We start from the raw sequence: 23,705 nt of genomic DNA on the forward strand, positions 1-23,705 counted from the left end.
ATTTGTGGTCCTCTGTTACACAGTAATATGAAACCCGTACACAGGAGTTATGGGAAACAAGGATTACAGAATCAGTCAGGCCAGGCAGACCTCGGGCTATGTGGGAGGGAGGAATGGGTAGGCAGTAGCTGGAAACATCCCAAACATCAAAGCCAATCAAACACCTCAGTCTGCAATCCTAAGTCCTCCCTGTCTTGACCCCTGCTTCCAAGCTTTTGTTCAAATATGCACACATCTGTACCCTCCATCCTGTCCATTCAACCCGGAAAGCCTAAGCACCTCTGCTGTGCCAGGCCCTGTCTTAGATCCAGCTGGGAGGAGACAGGACAAAGTCAAGGTCACTGGCCTCTAGGGGTTCTCGGCAAGAATTTGAATCCCAAAGGGAACTGATTGAGGCAGGCGCTTGTTTGAAATATGATTTCCTGGGCTCCACCCACAGAGATTCAGTTGGTAGATCTTAGGCAGGGCCTAGGCATTCACACATATATATATATATATATATATATATATATATATATATATATATATATATTGCGGTACGTGGGCCTCTCACAGTCGCGGCCCCTTCCGCTGCGGAGCACAGGCTCCGGACGCGCAGGCTCAGCGGCCATGGCTCACGGCAGGCGGACTCTCAACCAGGGAAGCCACAGGGAAGCCCCATATTTTTTTTTAAATGTCTCAAGTGATTCTTATGCAGGTAGCCCAAGGACCACACTCTTAAGATGAAACACCAACCTGCAGGGCCAGTGTCAGGTTTTCAATAGAGCAATGACAAGATATGGCTTGCATTTTAAGAGGATCACCCTGGGCTGCTGCATGGAGAATAAACTGATTAGGAGCAGGGATAGAAGCAGGGGGCCAGCAGGGGCTGTGGTCCAAGAGAGATGATAGTGGCTTGACCAGGGTAGGAACAATGGGATGAGAGAAAAATAGATGGATACAGGTTATATTATGGAGGTGGAGCCAACAGAACTTAGCGATGATGTGATTGTGAGACAGAGAGGGAAGTGTTCCCTCACCATTACTCAGGTCATCACTTGAATAATCACAAACAGGTCAATACAAACTCAATCATTTTCCCATCAAAATAATTTGAGTAACCAATTGGAACACACTGATTTCCTTAATTTAATAGGTGAGTCCGTCATCATGAATGAATCAATGGTTTAAATATCATTCCCCATACGAAACAGCAGAAGTACCTGCTCGTTAATGAAAGACAACTCTTTCAGAGAAGTCAGCTTTGGGCTTCCCTGGTGGCGCAGTGGTTAAGAATCCGCCTGCCAAGGCAGGGGACATGGGTTCGAGCCCTGGTCCGGGAAGATCCCACATGCCACGGAGCAGCTAAGCCCGTGCGCCGCAACTACTGAAGACCTTGCGTGTAGAGCCCGTGCTCCCCAACAAGAGAAGCCCGCGCACCGCAACGAAGAGTAGCCCCCGCTCACCGCAACTAGAGAAAGCCCGCGTGCAGCAACGAAGACCCAACACAGCCAAAAATAAATAAATAAGTAAAATAAAAAAAAGAGAGAAGTCAACTTTATTCAAATTGTTTCAAACTTTTCACAAAATGTTTCAAGGAGAAATCATAAAATTCTAAGGACTGAAAAACTAGATAAGGACCCTTCTTTTTTCTAGACCAGGAAACAAGTACAGAAGAGAGTTATGTAAATATACGATTGCCATAGAAACCTTTCCTGAGTGGGGCAGACTGATTTGGAGAAAGAGAATTAATTCTTGTTGGGTGCTGGTTTAAGTTTTTACTTTGTGTGTGTGTTTAAATTTTTTTTTATTTCACTTTATCTTAACAATGACCCCATGGAGTAGAGATCATTATCATCTCCATTCTACACTCAGGATTTGGTAACAGTGGCAGAATGTCAAACAACTATTTAATAAATGAAAACTTTCACCTCACCTCTTCCATCGAAATAAACTCCAATGAATTAAAGAGTTAAGTTTTAAAAGACAGTTATCAAACAGTCCATCAAAACATAGGTAAATATTTACCAGCTCATGGTATGGGGAAAGATCTTCTAAACATGAAAGGAAAAGAAACGTAAAACAGAAACACTGATAAATTTGACTCCAGATATGTATTTAAAAATCCCTGTATGAAAATATCACAAGCAAAATTTAAGACACAAATAAGAGTGGAAAATTATCTGTAGCTACTATAACACAGAGCTAATACCTTTCCACAGTGCGGTGGCTGCCTTGGCATCAGACTATTTCAATTTGAATCCTGGCTCTGCCTTTTACTAGCTGTGTGACCTGCAGCAAGTTATTAAACTTCTCTGTTCCTATTTTCCTCATGTGTACGATGGGGATGATAAGGGTACTTACTTATCCATGAGCCCTAAAAACACTCATGCCCTTTGACCTACTAATGTGACTTCTAGGAACCTAGTCCAAGGAACTTATTATATAAACAAATAAAAATGTGAAAAAAGGGGCTTCTCACGCACAATATTAACTAAATTTTTTCACTCCCCCAAGGAGCCTTCTAGAAGAGGCAAAGCCTGGGACCAGGCTGGGACTAGGGGTGATGTCAGTGAGGGATCTAGTGCCTCCTTGAATTGTACGCCCTGGGTGCTTGCTTACTGTACCCTAGTCCCTGCCTTGGAGCATGAGGCTAACATCTATCCCTAACAAAAAAAGTCTTACGACTTCAAGTTAGAAAAAGCATCGATAGAAGAGAGTTTTTAATTTCTTCAAATCTTGGTCCATGAAACAGGTCAGGCTTTGAAAGCATTCATTCAACAATTCAACAGGCCCTTGGGATTTCCCTGGTGGTCCAGTGGTTAAGACTCCGTGCTTACACCGCAGGCGGCTTGGGTTCAATCCCCGGTTGGGGAACTAAGATCCTACATGCTGCGTGGTACGCCAAAAAATTAAAAACAAACAATAAAAAAAGCAATTTGACAGGCCCTGTGTGATGTTCTAGGGACCCAGAGATTGGCAGGATGGGGAGGGGTGGGCATACACAGGGTAATTAACAATGTGTTCACAGGGCCATATATTTTTGTTAAATTTGCAAAAGTAAGATGTTTTCATCACAGTTGGTTAAGCATTTTGGGGAATGGGCTAGGGGAAGCTGACTTGGGATAGATCAATTTTGAGTTTGGTGGGGGTATATTTACGGGGTTTGCAGTTACTTCCATGATTAGTTAAATTATCCCTAAGCATCTTGCTGTAGGAATGACTTCCGGGACGCTTCTACCATCCACTAGGCTGACTCACCTGGGGTCATGACATAAAGGTCCAGAAGCCATATTGCTAGTGCACACATCCTATAGCAGCTGGTACCCAAAGTGGGCAGATAGTGGAAGACGAACAGGGCTTGAGTGTACCGAGTCAGAAGCTTAGTCTTTGGAAAAGTCTTTCAAATTTTAAATAGAGATTTAAAATGAGAGAGAGAGAGACAGAAAGAGGTTTTCTTAAATTTGACAACAACAGAAACAATTGGTAATTAGACGAATTACCCACTAAAAGTTGAGAAGCTGGGAGGAAAGAAAAGGTTTCTAAACGATCAACAATATAAAACACATTTCGACCAAAAGTGATAGAGGAAAGAAAAATGATCTTCCAACTCTCTCCACAGAAAATCCTCTAAAATTGTCATATGCAGAAGTGATTAAAGAATATGTCAGGCAGCTGTTTAGTGAAAATACTGTGCTGTTTTTCTGGATTTTATGATGTCTCTGGTATTTGGCAGCCTTCCAAATTTGTGATTTCTGTGATTTATTTTCCCTAAGTAAATATTGACTTTTGTACCTAATTTTGAATTTGTGATTGGGGTTGCTTTTCTTAAGGAGGGTCACACAAATTCGGTAAGCTCCGGGGCCCCCAAATCTGGATGTGCTTCTGGTAGGAAAACATTTTTAACAATAAAAAATGAGTTATGTGCTAAATTCCTACCTTGTCTCAGTTACCCACACCTGGGGAAAGGCCTGCTCGATGAGCCAAGCAAGCAGATTGGGCCACATAGGACCTACGCCTGAAGACCCCGCACCAAGGAGGAAATCATTTCCACAGGGAGCAACAAATGGCCCATCATTCAGAGCATTGTTTTTCAATTACATACAGAAAGAATTTCACCACCACCTCCCACTTCCTCTTGCATGTGGATTCAAAGCAAAAATATTTATTGAGCACGGAAGACTCCAGGTCACCTTGGGATCAAGCCAGGCGAGAGGGTCCAGGAGAGTCAGCATAACTTTGTGGTAGGAATACAAGAGAGGAGGTGAAATCTGGAGAGCTCTGCTAAATTTTGGAAAATCAGGCGGGCAAAGGCCTAGGGGAGGAGGTTCTCCCCTCAGCAAGGGTTAAGGCTTCCAGCCAGGAGGCAGAGGGAAGAGGGCCCAGGAAAACCAAGTTCAGCCTTCACTCTTCATCAGGCCCCGCTCATTAACAGCCCAGCGGATCTGTAGGGATTGCGGGAACGTGGGCAATTTGGCCTCAGAGTTGAAGGGCAGGGAGCATGGCAGGCCTGGAAGAGTGGTGTGGTAACCAAGACAGTCCCTGGAAGGGGGGTGGAGCCTGGACTATCCCCGGCTACCTGTGCCCCAGCTCATCCCAGACTGGCCCTTTACAGGAAGCCTGCAGCACGACATCCCTCCAGATAGCACAGGCTTTGGCGGCAGACAGGCCTGAGCCTCAGCCTAACCCCTCCAGCCTTGTGACCCAGGACAAATGATTTCATCTCTCTTTTTCCTCTCTACACAGGGGCTGATGATGCCCACCTCAGAGGGTTCTTACAAGGAGGTTTTTAACTAATACTAGCTGTAACTAACATTTACTCCATGGATACTTCGTGCTTATTGCATCTAATCAACCAGAACAACCCTCTTAGGAAGTTTTCCTCACTTCCCCATTTTACAGATGAGAAAACTCAGGCACAGAGAGGTTGAGTAATTTGCTCAAGAACACACAGCTATAAGTAGCAGAGCCAGGGTTTGCGATGCAAGCAGTTCAACCCCAGAGTCTGTATGCCAAATCACTCTCCCTCCTGCCTCTCACTACCAATACTTGCAACTGGCTTTTCAACAACAGAAAAAACATGGAAGGCTAAATTATAGCCACCAGAAAGAATGTAAATGCTATCAACCTTCCTGGTGGGGATGTAAAATGGTACCCCATCTATGGAGAGAAATGTGGCAATATTTAGCAAAAATATGTGTATGTTTACCTTCTGACCCGACAATACCAGTCCTAGGAATCTATCCCATGGATACTGGCAAAAATATGAAAATGCATATACACAAAGCTATTTGATGCAGAACAATTTGTAAAAGCAAAGACTGGTATCAGCCCAAATGTTCCTCGATAGGGGATTGGTTGAACAAACAGTGGTGCATCCACATAACGGAGTTACCCAGCTGGTAAACAAATGAGAAGATATTATAAAGTGATTTCCAGGAGCTATTTTTAAGTGGGGGAAAAAAAGCAAGGTGTAGAAAAATGTGCGTACCATGCTATCTTTTTTCCAAGAAAGGAGGGATGCCAAGATATATGTATACGGAGAATTCCTTGGTGGTCCGGTGGCTAGGACTCGGCGCCACTGCTGAGGGCCTGGGTTCAATCCCTGGTCGGGGAACTAAGATCCACAAGCCACCCGGTGCGGCCAAAAAAAAAAAAAAAAAAAAAGATATATGAATATTCTCAGGTTAAAACATTAAAAAATGCAAGGATGAGCCCTAAGAAATTTTGAAATGGTTGCCTCTAAGGTGAGGAGGAAACAGGATGAAAGGGGCAGGGATAGAATCTAGATTTATTTGAATATACCTCGGCTTACAGATTTGACTTTGAGAATCATGTAACCGTATTACGTAATCATAAAGGACCATTAATAACACTATAAAACAGAAATTCCCGAACTGAAAGCAAAAGGAAATAGATGAATCTAATTGTGTGTGTAGCTGGTGGCAGAAAGAAACTATTCCCAATGACTTTTAAACACAGTCATCTGATAGTATATCCCTAGTGAGATTTGCTTTAAGTGTAAGAGCTACAAAAAAATGTGCAAATTATTTATAGTAAAATCATATTGTGGTGGTGGCATTAGTATTGTTATTCTGAGACAGTTTCGTTTGTATGATGAGATAAATTGAATAAGTAATTGTGTGATATTTTAATTCTATTATCCCCCGTGGCCTTGAATACTGGGATTCTTAGTGTAGGAATAGAGATGTGGATGTAGGATAGAAGATGTTACATAAATGCCCTGTAGTCCTGAATTTGAGTTGGAAGTATCAGTATGAACTCATGATATGTTTTACTTTAAATAATACACTTCCTAGCTCTTCTGCTGAAAAGCTCTAGAAACAATGACGAACCCAGTAGCAATGGGCAACCTTAAAATGCAGACCGTAGTCCTGAAATATCATTTATCCCTAAAAGAAACAGGGCTTCTTGGAGAAATGGCTGATTCTAGGTCTGTAGCAGGAAATATACAAGATGAGCCTGGAGCACCCTCTCTTACCGGAGAACAAGGAAACGATCAAAGGCTCTCGGGGTCAGGGCAAAAGAACTTAGGGAGCCAGCTTGAAGAGGCTTCCATTGGCCAAAGATGGGACAATTTGAATATCAAAAAAATAATGACCGTCATGGATTGGCAAATTTATGGTTACCAAAGGGGAAAGGGGGTGGGGGGAAGGATAAATTAGGAGTTTGGAATTAACATATACACATTACTATATATAAAATAGATAACCAACAAGGACCTACTGTAGATTTTTGTATAGCACAGGGAACTCTACTCAATATTCTGTAATAACCTACATGGGAAAAGAATCTGAAAAAAAATGGATATATGTATATGTACAATTGAATCACTTTGCTGTACACCTGAAACCAACACAACATTGTAAATCAACTATACTCCAATATAAAATAAAAATTAAAAAAATAATAACTGCCAATGGATTGAACACATCAAATATATTTAAACCCATGATTTCATTATAAAACATCTACTTCGTCACTTTAGTGCAATGAAAGAGAGCCAACTTATTCTTTTGGAAATTAATAATTAAAGGGAAAGAATCACGTATTAATCCTGCATTTCTCTATGGACTAAACCACTGAGCAACCAAACAGTAGATGAGGGAAATTTCTCTTGTATTGGAGCTCTATGTAAGCTAGATAACCAACAAGGACCTACTGTATAGCACAGGGAACTCTCCCCAATATCCTGTGATAACTTATATGAAAAGAATCTAAAAAAGAATATATGTTTATGTACAATTGAATCACTTTGCTGTACACGTGAAACTAACACAACATTGTAAATTGACAATACGCCAATAAAATTTTTTTTAAAAAGAAGTATTGTAGCTAATAAATGAAGAAGTAATTAGAGTTAGAGTATCACCATTGCACAATCGGTAATGAAGTAATGGATCTAGGCATTGAACAATAATGATTGCTAGCATCACCAAAAAAAAAGGAGGCACCTAGACAGGATGTAGGGTGACCAACATCATCTATGACGCATCATTCTTGCTGGCCCCAAGTTAAATTTGCATCACATGAAGCCTCGAGATACAACAACCAATTCACAAAAAACATTAAGGACAGAGGAACATCTTAAGGTAAGCCATGGAGATTCAATCAGCCAAATCCAGACTGTGAGACTCTATAGGAAAACTTCTTCAGCAAATAAATTATGAGGGGGAAAAAAAAGATGGAGAGGGTTCCTACAATTTTAAAAAGTTCTGAAAGACATATTAACCTTAACCAATTGTAATATATGGGCTTTATTTGTATCCTGATTCAAACAAACTGTAGTGTGTGTGTGTGTGTGTGTGTGTGTGCGCGCGCGCGCACGGGCACACACGTGTGTAATTGGAAATTTGAACACTGATTACTGCACTATTTATATTTGATAATGGTATTTTGGTTGTGTTATAAAAATACTTCATGTCTTTTAGAGATACATACTGAAATATTTATGGATTACCTGATTTATGAAGTCTGGGATTTGCTTTAAAATAATACAGGAGATATGAAGTAGATGGGGCCAGAGATGCAACAAAACTGGCCCTGAGTTGATAATTATTGAAGTTGGGTAATAGGTATATGGTGGTTTATCAAACTTCTATTTTGTATATTTTTAATTTTCCACATTTTTAAGCTCAAGGTCAAGCTGTTGGAAGTCTAGCGGTAGAGAGAGGAGGGAAGGTGGAGGCCCTCTCAGGACTGAACCCTCCTGTAAGCAAGGGAGCTGCCATCATTGGGAAAATCTGCCTCCTGGGACCTCCTTCTGTTTGGTGCTCAGGGGCACGTGACCCCTGCCTGGCTAGACCTTCAATGCCCTTCCGCCACTCTGACTCCCATCTCCAGTGATCTAAAGCTTCTCAGCAGAAGCCTTTATTCCTGAAACAAGGAAGACAAACTTTCTAAAAGAGCCTCTCCACTCAGAAGACTAATCTGAAACACAGCTTAGTGGTGCTGGGAGCTTTTAATTATTGTGGCTGTCAGTTGATGTAAATATTTTAATGAATGGTTTTATTATGCTTCTGTCTTGAGGCCTTAGGCACAAAGTCCACGTCTAAAAATCAGATGTTCTTGCAACCGTATTTCTTTAGCATTTTAATAGTTTGCAAAGAACATCCCAATCATGGTCATTTGTTATAGTTCATTCTGAGAGATGACAGCAGGGGTAGTTTTGTGGAAAGAACCTTGAACCAAATCTCAGAAGTCCTCAGTTTAAAGTCCTGGAGATCAATGTTGTGACTTACTGGCTGATGAGCTGGGGCAAGCATCTTAACCAATGAGAGGCTCTTTCGTCATCTGTAACATGGAGATGAGAAGCCTGGCTGAAACTGGTGTCTGGAGAATCTAACTGAATAATATGTGAGCAACACACACCCATATACCACACACCACATAACCACACAGACAAAGGTGATGCCGAAATTTGGCCTCTGTACACCTGTGCCGGATTAAATCTCGGAGACAGAGTTTTGGGTGAAGTAGAAAAGAATAGCTTTATTGCTTTGCCAGGCAAAGGGGGCCACGGCAGGCTAATGCCCTCAAAACTGTGTGTCCCAACCCAGGGGGCGTTGTGAGGAGTTTTATAGTCAAGGGGCAGGGTTATCAGGGTGTGTGCAGGACCCATATTCTTTTCAATCTAGAGATCTTCTGGTGTCAGGTGGTCTCTTGATCTGTGGTTCTCGAGGTTATTGAACTGTGACCTTCTCTCTGGAACATCTTCCATTTGTTGGGGGTTTTACTTCTTGAAAGAGCTCAAAGATATTGTTATGTGTATCCCTTGAGGGGGAACCAGGACCCTGCCCCAAGGCTGCACTATTGTTTCTGGACTGCTCCTCCCCCATCTCTGCATCCCCTCCCTTCCCTGATTAGCAACTACTTGAACCTGCCCTTTGGAACTCAGGGAACACAGAAAGGCTTTTGTGCCCAGGAGCCCCACAGGGTCCTGCTCAGTTTCACAGGGGCTGCCATGAAGGACCCCCCAGTACATACTTACTACACTAGAATGAACTGGAATGCTCTCCTGGCTCTTTCCCCATCCAAACTGCATTAAGCCTCCAGTTCCAGGGCTCTCTGAAGGCTGCTGCATCCCACCGTCCAGACAGATCCCAAAAGCCAGCACACAGCCCCTTCCTCGCACCCATGGGCATCTGCAGTGACATCTGACAGCGGGCTCTTTCATCTTGGATGGTGATTTGGAATTACCCAGATTTCCAATCCACGTCGTTTTACTGACTTGAAACTTCTCCTTTTATTACAATTTGACTTTGGTATGAATCATAGATTATGAGGTTCTTCTCTTCATTTTTAGAGAGATTGGTTATTACACCAGGAATGCTGCTACTTTCGAGGGTTCTTACTCTTGTTCCAGAAAGGAAAGGTGTCTAGGAAACAAGACCTGTACACGAGTCACAGCCACAGTCATGAGCAGATGGGATTATAAGTAAAATTGGACTGGGCCCAGCTTGGGCAAACAACTGGCACAAGAAGTGCCAAAGTGTGGGACTTCCCTGGTGGAGCAGTGGTTGAGAATCCGCCTGTCAGTGCAGGGGACACGGGTTCGAGCCCTGGTCTGGGAAGATCCCACATGCCGCGGAGCAACTAGGCCCGTGTGCCACAACTACTGAGCCTGCGCTCTAGAGCCCGCGAGCCACAACTACTGAAGCCCGCGCGCCTAGAGCCCGTGCTCCACAACAAGAGAAGCCACCGCAATGAGAAGCCTGCGCACCACAACGAAGAGCAGCCCCCGCTCGCCGTGTGGGGCCTTTAGGGACTTTCCACCCCCTCACTTGTTCCCGTAAACCAATTCTTCTCCCTATCGTGCGCCACTCCTTCTCCCTATCGAAACCAATTCTTCTCCCTATCGTGCGCCACTCCTTCTCCCTATCGAAACCAATTCTTCTCCCTATCGTGCGCCACTCCTTCTCCCTATCGAAACCAATTCTTGGAGTTTTTCAGTTGACGGGGACTTGCCAGACAGCAGGTAATTTTCCAGTTGCCCGTAACAGGTATACGCCCTAACCGCCACAATGAACAGACAACTATAACGGCCAGAAGGTGGGACAAAAGTTCCTAAGCCAATGAATTCAAAAGTCACCACATTTACCCAATCATTGTGAGAATATACCCGCCCTATGAGTAAATAAACCTATAAAAAGTATGTGATTCCGCTTTTAGGGGTTCCCCATCGGCCTCCTGCGTGAGGTTCAGGGAACCCCGGTGCATCGGCTCCTAATAAACCTCTTGCGTGTTGCAGCGGCTCTCGACTCTTGGCGGTTCTTGGGCGAGTTGGAATCCTTCGTAGACCGTTTGGGTCTAACATTTGGGGGCTCGTCCGGGATCCCCACTCGCCCCCGGGTCACAAGAACATCGGGAGTCGGAGGTATCAGGTAGGCTCGAGCCCAATTGTCTGTTTGTTTGTCGTTTGTTTGTTGCTAGCCGCCATTAGGAAAAAGCCGTGCGAACCGGCTTGCTGTGGAATCTGTATTGGACTCCTGGCTAGGCAGACGTGCCGAAAGCTGGTGTCCACGGGCCCCGGGGGACGCCCTGGTGGTCCATCTGGAAGGAGAAACAAATTTTGTCTCCCCTTCATCTGGTTCTGGCAGGTTATATAAGCTGCCATCTGAATTTGAGTTGGTTTCGGGTTTAAGTTCGCGGCGGCTGGTTCTGGCAGGTTATATAAGCTGCCATCTGAATTTGAGTTGGTTTCGGGTTTAAGTTCGCGGCGGCTGGTTCTGGCAGGTTATATAAGCTGCCATCTGAATTTGAGTTGGTTTCGGGTTTAAGTTCGCGGCGGCAATATCAATGTGTGTCTTTTGAAATTTTATTGTTTTTCTGTACTATTATCTTTCTTTTGACGGACGACAATGGGACAAACTATGACGACGACTCTTTCTCTTACCCTAAGCCACTGGACCGAAGTTAGGGCTAGGGCCCACAACCTTTCGGTAGAAGTAAGGAAAGGAAAATGGCAAACGCTGTGTACCTCTGAGTGGCCTACATTTCAGACAGGGTGGCCACCCGAAGGATCTTTTTTGTTAGATAAGGTTGGGCTAGTCAAGTCTAGGGTCTTTAACACAGGACCCCACGGACACCCAGACCAGATACCATATATCTTGGTCTGGGAAGATCTAGTTCTCTCCCCGCCTCCGTGGGTCCGGCCCTTTCTTTCCTCAACAGGCACGTCTGCATGCGCTCCAGCACAATCGGAGATATTGGCCCTGAAGAAAACCCCAGACACGGAAAAGTCATCTGCTGCCTCGGACCCGCCAAAGGCGATATATCCTGACCTGCAGTCTGATTTGCTTCTTCTAGATTCCCCACCTCCTTATCCTCCGGCCCTAAATCCCATGTCGCCCCTAGGACCCCCAGCTTCACAACCCTCCGCACCAGTAGGGCCACCTGTTATGGCGGAAAGGGGGGGTCCCTCGGCGGGCACCAGAAGCCGGAGGGCTGTTTCCCCGGATTCTACTGCTTTACCCCTTAGAGAATATGGCCCCCCCGATAACCACGGGAATAGGCCCCTTCAATACTGGCCCTTTTCCTCTGCAGATCTTTATAATTGGAAGATGCATAACCCTACTTTCTCTGAAAACCCACAGGCTCTTACTGCTTTAATAGAGTCTCTTGTCTTCTCCCACCAACCCACCTGGGATGATTGTCAACAGCTCCTCCAGACTCTCCTCACAACTGAGGAGAGGCAACGGGTTCTCCTGGAGGCTAAAAAGAATGTGTTAGCCGCCAATGGACAACCTACCCAGTTGCCTAACGAGATTGATGCCGGGTTTCCACTCGTCAGGCCGAATTGGGACTTTAATACCCCGGAAGGTAAGGAGCACCTGAAAATGTATCGCCAGGCTCTGGTGGCGGGTCTCCATGGAGCGGCCAGGCGCCCCACGAATTTGGCTAAGGTAAGAGAGGTAACTCAGGGGCCCCAGGAATCGCCAACCGTGTTCCTAGAACGCTTAATGGAGGCTTTTAGACGATTCACTCCTTATGATCCAACCTCTGAGGAACATAAGGCCACCATAGCAATGGCTTTTATTGACCAGGCGGCCCCTGATATTAGAAAGAAGTTACAAAGGCTGGATGGCCTACAAGGTTTCTCCCTTCAGGACTTAGTAAAAGAGGCAGATAAGGTATATTATAAGAGGGAGACAGAAGAAGAAAGAGAAGAAAGAAAGCAGAAGGAACAAGAGGCTCGTGAGGTAAGATGAGATAAGAGGCAAGAAAGACATTTGAGTAAGATACTGGCCACTGTAGTCAGAGGAGGAAACAGTAGAGACAGAAATAGACAGAAAGGGCGAACAACGGATAGAAGGCGGCCATTAGACAAGGACCAATGTGCCTACTGTAAAGAAAAAGGTCATTGGGCAAGAGAATGCCCTAAAAAAAGGAACGGGGGAAGGATCACTAAGCCTTTTCATCTGTACGTGGCCGAGAATAAAGGTATTGCAAAGGGAGTACTAACTCAGAAACTGGGCCCCTGGAATCGCCCGGTTGCGTACCTATCAAAGAAATTGGATCCTGTGGCAGCAGGATGGCCCGCCTGTTTAAAAATAATCGCCGCGGTGGCCGCTTTGGTCAAAGATGCTGACAAACTGACTTTGGGGCAGAACCTAACGATAACAGCCCCCCATGCATTAGAAAGTGTAATTCGCCAGCCACCCGACAGACGGCTAACAAATGCCAGGATGACTCATTACCAAGCCCTGCTGTTAAACTCAGATCGTATTAAGTTTACCTCAGCCACAGGACTCAACCCGGCCACCTTGCTACCCGACCCTGACCTGGAAAGCACTACCGTCATCCATGATTGTCAGGAAGTACTGGCTGCAGCACACCGTAGCAGACCAGACTTGATGGATCAGCCCCTCCCCAACGCCGACGTTACCTGGTTTACTGACAGAAGCAGTTTCCTAGAGGAAGGTAAGCGTCGGGCGGGAGCAGCCGTGGTAGACGGGAAAGAGGTCATCTGGGCAGCCACATTACCGCAAGGGACATCGGCCCAACGGGCTGAACTAATCGCCATGACTAGAGCATTGGAACTAGCAGAAAACAAAAAGGTAAACATCTATACGGACAGTAGATACGCATTTGCTACCGCCCAGGTCCATGGGGCCATTTACCAACAAAGAGGGTTGCTCACCTCGGCGGGCAAAGAAATTAAAAACAAAGAAGAAATAGTGGCACTGCTAGCTGCCCTCATGCTCCCCACTAAAGTCAGCATCATTCATTGCCCCGGACACCAGAAGGACAATACCCCGGTGACAAGAGGCAACAACATGGCAGATAGGGTGGCACGAGAAGTGGCTCTATGGGAAATCATACTAGAACTATCAGATGAGAGTCCTGGGAAACCAAATGATAGGGGAACAAGTACCCCAGCCATAACTAAAGGAACATTATCTCCTCAACAAGCAAAATCCATGCTACAACAGATTCACAGATGGACACACTTGGGAACCAAAAAGATGATGTCCCTACTACACAAGACAGGTTATGATACCCCTGGACTAACTAAATTAGCTGAGCAGATTGCACGAGAGTGCATTCCATGCCAACAGGTAAACTCCCATAAAGGAAAACTTGAGGTCGGAAAAAGGCTCAGAGGAGACCGCCCAGGAGCCTATTGGGAGGTCGACTTCACTGAAATACGCCCTGGAAGGTACGGTAACAGGTATCTTCTAGTTTTTATAGATACCTTCTCAGGATGGGTAGAAGCTTTCCCGACGAAGGAGACAGCTACTGTGGTGGCCAAAAAGATCTTAAAAGAAATTTTCCCCCGGTTCGGGGCACCAAAGGTAATAGGATCAGATAATGGTCCCGCCTTCGTCGCCCAGGTAAGTCAGGGTGTGGCCAAATACCTGGGGACTGATTGGAAATTACATTGTGCCTATAGACCCCAGAGTTCAGGACAGGTAGAGAAAATGAATAGAACTCTAAAAGAGACCCTAACTAAATTGTCCATAGAGACTGGCGGTACAGATTGGACGGTGCTCCTTCCCTTAGCCCTGTTCCGGGCTAGAAATACCCCCTCCCGCTATTATCTTACTCCATTTGAAATACTATACGGGGCTCCACCTCCTCTTTTTACGCTAAGGAAAATATTAAGTCCTGACTGTCAGAATAACACTGACTTATATGCTAGGCTGTTGGGACTCCAGTTGGTCCAAAAGGAGGTGTGGTCCCAGCTGGCAGAGGCTTACCGACCAGGAACACCAGCAGAGGCTCATCCCTTCCAAGTCGGAGATTCCGTGTACGTCCGTCGGCACCGAACCCAGACTCTAGAGCCTCGGTGGAAAGGACCATACATCATCCTGCTCACCACCCCCACGGCTATAAAGGTAGACGGCATCGCTGCGTGGATCCACGCTTCACACGTGAAGGCCGCACCAGCATCTGCAACATCGGAATGGCGAGCCCAAAAGACCAGCAACCCGCTCAAGCTCAAGCTTCTGCGATCATCAGATTTATAACTTTAACTTTGTTACCCCTACTGACTGTGAGTAATTTTAGTCCTCACCTGCCCCAGCGTTTAACCTGGCAGGTAATTTCCCAGACTGGAGATGTAATATGGTCTGTTAGCAATATCGCTCCCCCATGGACCTGGTGGCCAAACCTTTTTCCTGATGTTTGTAAACTGGCCATAGGGGCTCCCGGTTGGGATTTAGAAGACTATTATGATCAACATAATGTTCCAAAAATTTTATCAACTAGAGCTGATTCCTCCGGAAAGGGTTGCAAAAACGGGATTCGGAGGACTGGGCTCAGAGCTCCTGCTTTCTACATATGCCCCGGGTTCCATCGCCACAGGTCCCTTAATTATAAATATGGAGGAACTGAAAACTTTTATTGCAAAAGCTGGGGATATGAAACCACAGGAGACACCTATTGGAAGCCCACCTCTGGCTGGGACTTTATTAAGGTGACAGCCAATTATACACACCCAACCAACCCCTTAACTTATAGGCCTGAATGTACTAAATGGTGCCATCCCCTTAAGATTTCTTTTAGTGAACCAGGAAAAAAAGATAAAAAACTGGATAAATGGCCATTCATGGGGAATCAGGTTTTATAAAGAAGGATATGATGATGGATTACTAATGACCATCAAACTAAAAATTGAAACCCCTACTCCAGTTCCTATAGGCCCCAACCCTGAGATAGGGCACTCTTTGCTACCTTTGGCCCCTCCCACAGCGTTACCAGAGATAAGAAACCAAACTTTTGAGCCAAAAGGAATGACAATCAAGCCCAAGACCCCCCCGGGACCGAATGCTGTCATTGGTCCAGGCGGCTTTTGAGGTTTTAAATGCCACAAACCCGGAGGCTACCAAATCATGTTGGCTTTGCTACGCTGCTCCTCCCCCTTATTATGATGCTATAGGATATAATTCTAATTATAATAATGTTAACACTCCAGATCAATGTCGATGGAAACAAGAAAAAAATAGTAAATTGACCCTGGCCTCAGTATTAGGAAACGGTACATGTGTAGGAACGCCCCCCTCGTCCCACCGACATCTTTGTGCCAATTTAAGCCTCCCACAGGGCTCAGGGTATCTCCTCCCTCCTCCGGATGGATGGTGGGCATGTAACACAGGATTGACCCCCTGCATTTCTTTAGAGGTCCTTAAAGCTTCAACCGATTTTTGTGTGTTAGTTCAGCTGGTCCCCAGACTCATTTATCATTCAGATTCATCCTTTCTAGATAAATATGAGGGCAGAGGAAGGTTTAAGAGGGAACCCATAACACTCACCCTGGCTGTACTCCTAGGACTAGAAATGGCAGCCGGGGTAGGAACGGGTACAACAGCCCTCATCCAACAACCCCACTATTATGATGCCTTAAGGCAAGCTGTAGATGTTGACCTCCGGGCGTTAGAAAGTTCCATAACTCAGTTAAAAGAATCCCTCACCTCGCTTTCAGAGGTGGTAATGCAAAACAGGAGGGGATTAGATCTGCTGTTCCTTAAGGAGGGCGGACTATGTGCTGCACTAAAAGAAGAATGCTGTTTTTATATTGATCATTCTGGGGCTATTACCAAAACTATGGACAAACTTAGGGAGCGCCTGGACAAAAGACAACAGGAAAGGGAAAATCAAAAAGGATGGTTTCAATCATGGTTTGATAAATCTCCCTGGCTTACTACTTTAGTTTCCACCTTGTTAGGGCCCCTCATTATTTTATTGTTGCTCTTAACTTTTGGACCATACATTCTGAATCGCCTGATAGCCTTTATTAGAGAACGCATTAGTACGGTACAAGTTTTAATGCTAAGGCAACAATACCAAAACTCGCAAAAAGAAACTGAAATTCCATGATTGAAATTAGTTACAAAAAAAAAAGGGGGGGAATGTGGGGCCTTTAGGGACTTTCCACCCCCTCACTTGTTCCCGTAAACCAATTCTTCTCCCTATCGTGCGCCACTCCTTCTCCCTATCGAAACCAATTCTTCTCCCTATCGTGCGCCACTCCTTCTCCCTATCGAAACCAATTCTTCTCCCTATCGTGCGCCACTCCTTCTCCCTATCGAAACCAATTCTTGGAGTTTTTCAGTTGACGGGGACTTGCCAGACAGCAGGTAATTTTCCAGTTGCCCGTAACAGGTATACGCCCTAACCGCCACAATGAACAGACAACTATAACGGCCAGAAGGTGGGACAAAAGTTCCTAAGCCAATGAATTCAAAAGTCACCACATTTACCCAATCATTGTGAGAATATACCCGCCCTATGAGTAAATAAACCTATAAAAAGTATGTGATTCCGCTTTTAGGGGTTCCCCATCGGCCTCCTGCGTGAGGTTCAGGGAACCCCGGTGCATCGGCTCCTAATAAACCTCTTGCATGTTGCAGCGGCTCTCGACTCTTGGCGGTTCTTGGGCGAGTTGGAATCCCTCGTAGACCGTTTGGGTCTAACAGCCGCAACTAGAGAAAGCCCGCGCCCGGCAACGTAGACCCAACGCAGCCAAAAATAAATAAACTTATTTAGAAAAAAAAAGACGTGCCAAAGTGTGGCAGAAGTCCTATAACTGGTAGAACCAGGCAAGTTCAAGGAAGTTGGAAGCAACGGGTCCAACAGAGTCTAAGGTTTCTGTTTACCCTTTGAGAGAGGAGTGGGCGAAGACATCCAGATATCCCGGCTGGCTTTTTGTAAGTTGCTTAGACTAAGTATGTGTTTCGACTACTGCCTCTGAACTTCACCCTAGTCACTTTCAAAGCTGATGTTGACCACCTCTGGCCTGGCTTAGAGCTCCAAGACACCTCAAAAATATAATGACGCAGAAAGGCATGAAACAAAGGGCAAAGATATACCTACGAATGCAAAGTAAACAGGACTGGCGCTATTACCGTCAAATGAGTTCAATGCGGCAGAATTAGGCAGAAGAGAGATTTTAAATAAATAAGATATATGATCCACCAAAAAGTAATAATAGTTATGACCCTAAACACACCAAATGATCCAGCATCAAAATTCATAAAGCAAAAATTCTAGAATGGGTGGAGATGAAGCCAGAGAGGTAGACTGGACCCACATGGTAGAGAGCTCTGAATACTTCTGAAGGAATCTGTATCCTGTAGCGGACGGGAAAGCAAACAGCCTCTCTGCTCCTTGGCTACACCTTGTATGTTCCTGTTTGTGTCAAGCTGTGTCTGTAACCAAGCTGCGCCTTACCTCCAGTATCAGCTACAGAGGACACCCAGCACCCGCTACTCTAGAATGAATGGGAATGATCTCCACAACCCTTTTCTCCACCCAAACTATGCTCATTCTGGAAGACACAGATCAGGGCCCACCTCCTGGATGAAGTCTTCTTCCCACCCCAAGTCCTCCGTGGCCGCCTCGTCCCACCTCTGAGATGAACAGTAGAACTCTCTGGGAAATGAATCACACTCTACCTCGTGACTTATCTTCTTTTGTATTATCTATTTGAACTGGTTCTTGAAGCTTGCCTCGTCATTTCACAACTTTTCACAAGTTCACGTTCACCTCCCCAATTTGGCTATACACCTCAGAGGTCTGACCCGCTCTGCTATTTCTATGCACAGAGTGTCACGCAGAGTGCTTTCGGAGGGAGAGGACTCTGGGGCAGTGAGTGGATGGGCCTGAGAGTCAACAGACTTCCTCTGATAGGAACCTGCTCTAATCAGCCAGGACAGTAGTAAGGAGATGGTATTTGCTTGTGCTATAAGAGGCATGGGAAGGGATTCAATGGGAGTGAACTTTCAGGAAAAATCAGCAGGGCTGAATGGGCTAAGAAGAATAAGACTCAAGGATGTCTCCCACTGAGCTGGTCACGGTCTCCAAGGTTCCAAGCGTGATGCTGACCCCCGTGACCCAGATCAGCTAAGCCCTTCACACCAAGAAGGCACATATGTGAGACTTAGACTCTGAGCCATCTTCTTAGTTGGTTGAGGGCCAAATGATCCAGTGGCTCTGATGGAACTAGGTATGGCACAAAGACAAAGGAAGAGGAGCCCACCAGAGGCCACCCTCCGCCAAACCTTCCGCCTGCGGTCCTGACACTTCCAGCTCCCCACCCTGCAGATCACCCAAGCCCTTTGCAAACCAGAAGGTAAAGATGCCAGTTGGGCGGGGGACGGGGGCGGTGCACAGGACACCCTTGGGCTTCCAATACCAGAGATAAGACGTAAGCCGACCCTGGCTGGAGGCCACCAGCTCGAGATGCTAGACCAAAGGGGCTCCCCAGAAAGCACAACTTCCCCCACTCCCCACGTGTCCCTAGCAACAGGCACACGGGTCACCGACACAACCCCCACCCTGCAGTGCCTATGAGAGCTGGCCTGGGTGCCCCCAGGCAAAAGGAATGGTTCCTCCCAGACCATTGGTTCGGACGTCTCTGGGAAAGGCAGCAATGAAAGACGGAAACACACAGGGACCTGGGAGCCAGAGAAAGCTGAGAGAGTAGCTTTGTGACCTTGCGCAAATCATTTCCCATCTCTGGGCTCGAGTATCCCTCTCTGTAAAATGGCAATAAAATGGTAATAATACTCACCCAACAGGTTGTTGCCAGGGCGGCCAGCACAAGGAGGCACTCAAAAAGTAAAAATAATTATCGCTGTCACTCTGCATCGTGGTAAAGCCAGTCAAGGTAAAGTCTAGAAAGGGAGGCAATCTGTGAGTCTCTGGAGGACTGAAACGGGATTGCTGGGAGTCTTCCCCTCCCCCAACACACCGGCAAACACATCCGCGCATGCTCACACCGGCCGCCCAAGGGCTGGCCTGAGGCCTGAGCAAAGCCCCGCCCGACCGTGCCTCTTGCACTGGTGAAGCTCCTAATTGCGGAAAACATCCCCACAGGAGACCCAGCCGAGGTTAACTCCCCTTCCTGCCGGCGGGGCCTGGAGCTTGCATCTTATTTGCATACTGATTCACATCGGTCGGAGAAGTGTGGGATTTTGAACCTTGTGGGTGTGCCAGGGTATCCCTTGCCAGGTAGAAAAAATGTCAACGCGCAGCCGAATTTCAATCTTCCAGCCAATTCGATCTGCTTCCTCCCTGGAGCTACAACCGGAGAAGTGGCTTGAACTCTGCTTGGAGCTTGCTAGCACCACAGGAAATTCTCCTGCAGAGATTCAAAGAGTCAGTGACCCAAGCACTTTCCAGGGCTTTCCAGATTCTAAGGCACTTTCGCAACTATTATCACAGTCTTCTGAATAACCCTGTGAGGCAGGTATGAATAAACCCATTTTACAGAGCAGGAGACTGGGCGTAGACACGCAAAGTGCTTCATCTGAGCTTGCGCGCCGTCTCTCTCTCACACACGCACACGCACACGCACACGCATACAACCCTAGTGGTTTCCAAGCTCAAATTCAAACACAAGTCTGGACTCCACACTCCTACCCCACTCCACTACCTCTTTTTACTTCCTTCTTTCTTCTTTACTACCCAGCCAACAGTCTCCGTCATCCCCTAAGGACTTTTATGGCCGGACTGCAGCCAGGCCCTCAGGTCAGAGAGATGAAGATTCCTGCAAGTAGTGACCCGGCAGCTTCTGTTTTTAACAGTTTAATTTCAAAGGAAATGGACCTCACTTAACTAAATTTCCTTTTCCATTTTTTTCTAGCTATTAAAGGACTTGCATATCTAATAAATATTTAATAGGGATTCTCAGCATCTCATTACCATGTCTTAGAATAGTATCCTCATTGTCACTTGCTTAATTATGCTAAGAAAGGGTTGAATTGTGTAGCTGTTGGGATCAGAAAGCGATTAAATTCAGTTGGCAAGACATTGGATGTCTCATTATTATCCTCATTTAGCACTTCTAATGGAGTTATTTTTTTCCCCAATACTGACTTGGGAAAGGCTTGCTTGGTGGAGCTAAGTGTTTCCTTAAGCCTTGCACAACTTTGCAGTGTGCCGGAAAAGATCAGAAGTTACTTCACGCATCATTTGAACTCCCAAGAACACCAGCCGCCCAACGAGCAACAACACGGGAGCCTGGAGAAAGGGGTGGGGCAGGTGGGCTTTTCAGATCAGCCAGTGCCCTCTGATGTTTGAATTCCTTCTGCAACATCATCCTGGAAGGCTAGTCCAGGCCCTGCTTGGACTCCTCCAATGTCAGGAAACTGACTTCTCCCTAAGGCAGCCCGTTAGCTCTTTGGACCCCTCAGTAAGTCCTTTGTTGCTTTCAGTTACTGGTCCTCTCCCTGCCCTCTAGATCTTCCCTGCTTTTTTGGATAACAGAGAACTCTCACCTCTCTCTTAGAAGACCCTTTGGCAAGTTGGAGATTCTGAAACTCAGCAGGACCCTGTGGGGTCCTCCTGGATGCAAAAGCCTTTATGTGTCCCCCGTTTCTGGCGTGTAGGAAAAAGGCTTCAGCCTCCTAGACCTTCCCCGAGTTCCAAAGGGCAGATTCCAACAGTTGCTAATCAGGGAAGGGAGGGGATGCAGAAACAAATGGGGAGAAGTCAAGAAGCAATAGTGCAGCGACTAAAACAGGGCCCTGGTTCCTCCGCAAGGGTTACATCAATATGTAACAATACCTTTGAGTTCTTCTGCAGGAACTAAGGCCCCCAGCCAGGTGGAGGATGGTAACTTCCAGCTGAGCACAAGGTTTCTGGAGCCCCGCCCTGTTACCTCACCACCAGCAGTCAAGTTTGCCAGGCTTTCTGCTCTAGGCCCAGTACCTACTCTCCTGGGCAGGCACTAGAGAAGAAAAGAAGGGAGGGAGGGAGGGAAGGAGGGAGGGAGGAGAAATTGTTGTCGAACACAGAGACACTGATGCTAGTGACAGAAGCATCGAGTGAGTAACGACAGGAGCAGCAGCTAGGATTTATTGAACGTGGACTCTGCACCCATTCTGTGCTAGGAGCGGCCCATGGATTACTTAGTCCTCACGACCCCATTCTACAGAGGAAGCAACGGAGGCACAGAGAGGTTAAGTAACTTCTCCAACGTCACACATTAAGTAGCAGATGGAGGATGTAAAGCCATAGAATAAATACACTGTTATTCGGGCCTCTGAGTACGGAAACAAGATTTGGATTCAACTCCCCGAGAGTCCTCTGACCAGTCAAGAAAGAGCACAGCATTTCCCTCCTGAACCCTCTCTGTGCCCGTTCCCATCTGAGCACCTCTTTCTCGTCTTAGGTCCGTGGCCCCTCCTCGTGCTGGTGCTTCTGAATGTGCTGACCACTGAACCCAGAGATGCTGCTCGTCTATTGCTCACCCCAGCGGCCCCTCACTGAGCTGCCGCCCTGCCCTGCCCTGCCCCTCCCCCAGACGGCCTCTCAGCTCCTTCTGAAACAGGAGGGAAGGGGGCAGGGCACAACCTTTAAAAGAAAGACATAGACGTAGGGCATGACAAAACTGGGTAGAACCGACTAGGTCCAAGATGGGTGGAAGATTTGACTTCCAGGGGACCTTGAGCCTCATTACAGGCTCATTGTAATACATTAGCTGCTAAATGACACACCCACCAGCGTCGTGATTGTTCTGAGGCCGACCATAGAAGGTCAAAAAGTGGGTGGTGGCCCAATTCCTGGAAATCCCCACCCCTTCCCTGAAATAATTGGAATAATACTTCCACTCATTAGCCTATGAAATTACCCAGCCCATAAGAACTAACCACACCATACTTCGGTGCCTCTAACGTTCTGAGATGGCGCACGGATCTATGGAGTGTGTTTCTCTCTAAATAAATCCACTTCTTCCCTATCACTTTGTCTCTCACTGAATTCTTTCTGCCGTGAGACATCAAGAACCTGAGCTTCATTAAGTCCCGAGAGCAGGTGTGTGATCTCAGTTAAAAGACCGTGGGTTCAAGTCCCAGTCTGAGATACACGGTTTCACTTCCAGGCTCTTGCACCCTGGCACATGTGCCTGCAGGACCAGGGTTTGGCCAAAGAGAACTGGCTCCTGGAAGAGTGATGTAAAAGGAGGTCCCAACTCCCCCAGCATCCCTGGGCCTTATTCTTTGGAAAAACTTGCTTCTTCTCCACACGAATGAAATAGACACAAGAGTGGCAAGTACACCTTCACAAGCCTGAGCGAACCGGATTTTGTTCCCGTCTCTTCCGTGGGAGACCCCATCTAAGAGAAGGCGCACATCCCAGGGAGGAGGGATGGGTGGCCAGGAGGCCGAGTTAAAAAGCGCGTGACCCTCTGATTTCCAAAGGGAGGCTACTTTTTGGATAAGGAGGATCACCTTGACAACTGAAATAGGCAGCCCCAGTTCTGCCACCAAGTTGGAGCAAGCTGACCTCTGTGGGCCCTTCCAGCTTTAAGATAGGATGGGTTCAAGCCCATTTATTAGGTGCTTTGTCTTCCAAGAACATCCTTGAGTCCCTGTGGAGAAGGGGCGAGCCGGGTTCCAGGGAAGAGTGATGGAAGAGGTAGAGGCAGCCTTCGGGATGCAACACTTCAGCCTTCCTGAAACCTCCTTTATGCCCTGTTGCTGGCTGTTTGCAAGCCCAGTCCCAAGTCCTGGGAGGCACTGACACCATGCCGCAGGCCAGAGGGAGGGAGGCCTCACCTCAACCACAGGCTGCTTTCTGGCAACTTCCAGGATGGCTGTGACCCAGTCATTGGCCAGCCACCTGGGCTCTGAGACTAGAGCTCCTTTAGTTGTCCTCCGCCCAGACCTGGGAGGAGACAGAACTTTCCAAAAACACACAGAACCATTGTTAGTATTCGCCACTCAGGGTTATTGCCTGTCCTCAAACAGAGTATGAAA

The sequence above is a fragment of the Phocoena phocoena genome, chromosome X (assembly GCF_963924675.1).
Source record: "Phocoena phocoena chromosome X, mPhoPho1.1, whole genome shotgun sequence".
NCBI classification, from domain to species: Eukaryota; Metazoa; Chordata; class Mammalia; order Artiodactyla; family Phocoenidae; genus Phocoena; species Phocoena phocoena.